Consider the following 5700-nt stretch of genomic DNA (forward strand, 5'->3'; position numbering starts at 1 on the left):
TCGCACCACGCTGTCACCGGCGTTCCACGAGGAAAGGCAGAGAGGGAAGGGCTTCCAGGGACTCCGGTGGGACGGACCGTGTGGAGAGATCTGGGGAGCATCAGCCCGTTGCAGTGTGGTGGGAGATGCTGATGCACTGGGACCCCTGCATCCAGCGCTGCTCCAAGCTGGTAGCCCAGCTACCTTCACCAAGCAGAAAGCGAAGTTCACTCTTGGAGCATTTTATCTCTATGATGCTCCTTGATATTTCATATAGAAAACATCGGGTTGTGGTCTTTTGTCTAAGGACTTCAGCTCTCTGAAACCCCTAGCAAAGAATTCAGATGGCTCAAGGAAGCTCAGTGTTACAGATGGGAGCACGGGAGCAGGTTGCTGCAGTGAGTAGCAAGCTGGAAACCAAGATTCCAGAGTGGCAATTCCCAGGGTGGCACAGGGCTCCCCAGGTCACACACCTTGATGGGGTCCCTCACTGCAGATGGCTGCACATGGATGAGCTAAGCTCCTTTTGCAGGCAGTGAGGTCTAGTCAGTACAACTGAGTCTGCCAAGTAATTCAGGTCACCATTATGTGCAACCTGTACTTGGACAGGGGAACAGCTCTCCAGGCACTGCTGGGTGTCCACAGGTGCTCAGCTGCCTCACTCACATGTAGGTGCCCATATTTAACATTCCCATGGTAGGCATCTATGATGATGAGCCTAAATCCATCTTCAGGGCTGGGACCATTCAAATGCCTTGTGCCAGGGGAGGATCCTCCAGAACCCCAGCTGGTGCCCTGTCAGGGTCTTCAGCAGGTCAAGTGTGATGTGTCCCAGCTCTATACAAAATTCCTGGGTGTATCAAGAGAAATAGAATTGGCTGCCCTTGCCTGGGCAACTGGATTGGGCTCCTCATCTCTGCTGAGATTTCTCTCTTTGTTCTAGGGTGGGGTTGAATCCAAAATGCAATTTCTAAGCATCCCTACAACAGGGAAACACAAGGTTAAAGCAAAAGTCCTTCTCATATTTTCAAGCTTACGGGTGAGTCATGCCTGCATTTAGTCACAGCGAGGCAGACGAGCAAAAATCCTTGGGAGCCTCATGTCAGCTCCTGTGCCAGGCTGGTGTTTGCAGTCCTCCATGTGTTCCTGCCCCTGTGTCCATGGTGCAGCAGATCACAGGGATGTGGGCAACCTCTTGCTCTAAAAACGGCGGCTTTGCATCATGGGCATGCTGTACATGGCCTTTCTGACGTGGTGAAGTGCCTGAAGGCAATGAAACCCCTGAAGGCCCAGCCCTATGTTAAAGGCAGGGTGGAGTCAGGCTGGTGTAGATTTTTGAAGGCTGCCCACATGGTCTGGGTGCGTGTTTGCAAAGAGGTGAGGGAGGGCAAGAGCAGGAGCCACTGGACTTGACTCTTTCAGATGAGTCACTTTGAGGGTAAACATGGCAATCTACAGCCTTTTCCCTCTTCTCAAGTAAAGAAATGACCCAAGAATGATGTTGGGGTGCTGGTGAAAGTGTACCCTCCCTCCCTACTCCCTGCCGCCGCTAACTCACCCGCTGGACATGATCTTGCTATAAATATTTAGAGTGGCATTAAAAACCCAAAGGAGAATTTTTTCTCTCTCCTTGTCCAGGGAACATTAGCTACCCAAACAAAACACCCTCTCGCTTTCTTTCTTGCTCTGTATGCATTTGCTCTTGTTGCAGTCCATTCTGATGATTGATGTAGCTTTATATCTCTCTTCTGGCTCCAACTCCTTGCTGCCTGTTTAGTTCTGCCTCTTCCTGGCAGTGGCTGTGGATTACTCTCTTAACCCTTTAAGAAAAAAATAATGGTGTCTGACTTCATTAATGACATAGGTTTATGGGGTTGGGGAAGGCTAGGTAGGATGTTCTTGTGCTTCAGACATTGATAAATGTGACATTTATTTATAAGATCCCAGGCTCGATGGCTTTGGGCAGTTACGCAAACTCCTGCTCGCCCAGAGTACAGAGTGTGCTGTTTGAATAGCTCATTGCTTCGGGGAGGGTGGTGATGCTCCTTACTGCATCCCCACACAGGTCCCTGCCAATTTAGAGCCAGGGCTTCTGAGCAATAAAGCTCCTGCTGCCTGCCTTACAACTCTCTTCAGTTTGTTCCCCAGAGATTATGGCTTCATATCTGCAACAAGTGGGCACATAAGCACTGCTTAGTTAGGGTTTTATTTATAAATACACTAGAAATCACTTTTCATGCCAAAGACAATATGTCCTGTATGCCCCCCACTTTATGGAGGAGGGACGGGAGGTGGGTTATGAGCCCTGCTGAGAGGGTATAGCTGTGTCTGCTGTGGGACAGTCTAAATTGTCAGATAAAATCAGTTTCTAAATGAGCTCTTGAGGCAAGTTTTCTAGGGAGGTATGTTATTGACTGAACCAGACCTGAGTGGTCTTTCTTTTGGGAAGACAAAATTAGTGCATTACCATGAGAGTGAGATCTTGCACAGATAATGGTCCTGTCTGAACACAAATGGGAAAGTGGCCTCATTGACAGGGTGTGTGACCCAACAGCACCTTGAGATGTGATGCTGCAGGTGCCCCATAGCCCTTGATGGGCTGGAGCTATTGGGGGTATTAAAAACTGTGACCCTCTGTAATTGCTGCTGTACAAACTCCATCTGTGGCCAATTTCTAGAAAATAGAAACATCTACCAGAGAACAAACATGCTGTTGTAACACTATATACTCATCCTGCTCCTTCTGCTCTTTCTCCTTAAGTGTTTGGCATCATTCAGTTTTGGAATTGTGGTGATTGAACCTTTGATCTGACCCAGAGCAGCTCTTCTTATGCTTTAATGCAATAGGATGATGAAATGTCATGCACTGAGCAACAGAGTGGAAAAAAAGCTGTAATCTGACCAGCCAGCAGACAGGTGCACAGAGACTGGTGATGTCAGACAACTTTAAAACTCATATACTGATCCTATTACAATTCAGGTGAAAATGAACAAATATGGATAAAGAAAAAGGATTGCTCAAGACAGAGACTTCACTGAGCTTATTCAGTGTTATGTGCAGGATCTCAATGACCACCAGCCCCCACAGTAATCAAGAGACAGATCATCCCTTTGCCCAAATTTTCAGTCTAAACTGACAGGGGACAAGAAAAAATATTTCTTATTATGGTCTTAATAAAACTGGAAGAGGGAATAAAATGCAGGATTAACAGTTCTAATTGTATAAAGAGACAATTACAAGGATCATAATTAATCAGATGCCATGGAGAGGATGGGAAGATGCCTCAAGCAGCAGTGGTGGCTGGTTGGGGTGACAGCTCAGCCTAGGCTGGGAGAACATCTCAGGGACTTGTTCAGCTGAACTTTTGAAATCTTGAAGGATGCAAATTTCACAACCTCCCTGGACAACCTGCTTCCATATGTCTGATAGGAATTTCTTTTGCTGCAATTAGTGAATGCTGTCTCTTGCCCACAGAAAAATCTGCTAACTTTCTTCTGCTGCTGCTACTTGCCAGCTATCTGACCTCCTTCCTATTCTTTTAAGTCCAGATATCCTTATGGTCTTTCTCTCTCATTATTTTGTAACTATTATGTTATTAATTTTCTATTTAGCTGCTCTGCAAACATGTTTTCCCTGAGTCCTATTGCCACAGCTTTCATTCACATTGATATGATACTTAATGCTGAATTAAGGCTTATTTGAAGAATCTGGGCTTGGTTCTGATTTTGCAGGCAAGGGCAACAGGGTTCATCTATAGATACTGGTCTTGAGCCCCTGACCTAACTAATAAAGGCATGGGGACAAGTTTTACAGCATTGGAGTCACAGAGCAACTTCCCAAGAGTCACTGTTTGCATTGTGTACAGATAGAGAGATACAGCATGTAATTCAGTAATGACTTTGGCCCAGTGTATGTGGGTGTGAAGATGTGTGGGCTCCTGGCTTGCTTTCAGGCCAATCTCTAATTAAAGAGTGAAAGATTAAGATGAAAGCAATTGCACTCTTCTTTAGTCAGAATGACCTACTAGTGTTAATTAAAACAGTCTTCAGGCAAAAATAAATTTGGCTGCCAAAGTTATGTGCTTCACATTAAATAAGGACGTAGCTGGTTTAAAGAGTGCTGAGCTTCTAGAGGTTTCACAGAAACCACTCATACAGTTTTGGGCACTTTTGTTGGAATATTTTAAAACAAATCCAGCTACTTCATGTGTATTTCAGACACCCACTGGCTTTTTCTTCAAACTACATCATTTGAGAATGGGTACCTTATCTTGGTGTGAGCATACAGTGTTCTGGAGGATAAAATATCACCCTATCATTGGACACCAAAGTATCTTCATCTATCTTTTCTATGGTCTCTGGTTACAGACCCATGGCAACAGCAACAAGAAGATACTTGGATCCTACATTGCTCTGTTCTTGCTGGGTCTGAACATTAAAATCCCTGTAATGAAGACATTCAGGCATTCAGGATCTGCCCCAATATTTTTAGGTAGCTATAAATGTTCCCAAAGAAAGATCAGGCCTTTAAAATGCCACAACATCCTATTACACCTGTGTGAGACACCAATCATTGTTCTCAACAGCCACACATCTCTCCCATCTCTCATTTATACTGCCCCATCTTATAACTGGGTGGCCAGGTGTTGCTGCTGTGACATTGATCCAAGAGGGGAGAAACAGGTCTAGTGCTTCAGAAATGCTGTTTTCAATGGGAATAGGATGGCAGCAGTCATCACACCTCAGAGGGCCTGAACGACCCTTCATCATGCAGAGTGGTGGAGCACTTCAGAGGCAGAAGGGGCCAGACAAAGAGAAACACTCATGAATCCATCTCCTTGACCTAAATTCTTCACTCTCTTCTTCTTAGTCATCAGGTTCTGTTATAGTTTTTTTCATGTACATCTTCTCTCATATGATGATAAGATCTTAGGGTAATTCAGGGAGGAGGGGAACTCCAGTGGTGTCTAATTCAAGCTCCTGCTCAAAGCAAGGTGAGCCATGAGATCAAACCAGGAAATATCCCAGGATGAAGACCATGCTCAATGTCTTCCTCTTTGGGAACACCATTTCCTGCCTGACATTCACCTCAGGAAAGACCCTCCTCTTCCCCTGTGATGCTCCTGCACCATATCCCAGGATGTGGTGCTGGTGGGGACTGCAAGTCTCTCTCCTTCATGGGATAATTTAGGACTGCTGAGAGGGCAACTCACAGATAGGGAAATCACTCTGGCCTTCCCTGTTGACAGCAGGACTTTAATCAGGGCCTGACTTAAATCATTAATTCACAGCCCTCAGGTTGTTTAAAGAGCTGTGATAATGAGCTGAGAAGAAATTACTATTTATTTTCTCTTGGCAGGACTGTAATGGCATGACATGACATTCATTGAATTTAGGAAAGAGCAGGGATAATCTTCAGAATGAGAGAAAGACAGAAAATCTATCCAGAAGAAACAATGACAGAAGATTCCTCCGCATATGCAAACACAAAGAAGTCAATTTATATCTAGTTTTTTCAACATGTCTTTATTGCTTAAGGGCATTTGGCAAGACAGCCATAACATAAACCTCATGTCCAACATTACTTGGCAACATATTTCCCAGCTGGAAAGAAAATAAATTGGATTTTTTTCTTTGTGCTAATGCCACATTTTTGGATGGTTTTTTGGAAGCTAATCAAGAGATGGCTGCTCAGCATGCCTCTTCATTCTTGATGGGCTT

The sequence above is a fragment of the Ammospiza nelsoni genome, chromosome 1, assembly GCF_027579445.1.
Source record: "Ammospiza nelsoni isolate bAmmNel1 chromosome 1, bAmmNel1.pri, whole genome shotgun sequence".
NCBI lineage: Eukaryota > Metazoa > Chordata > Aves > Passeriformes > Passerellidae > Ammospiza > Ammospiza nelsoni.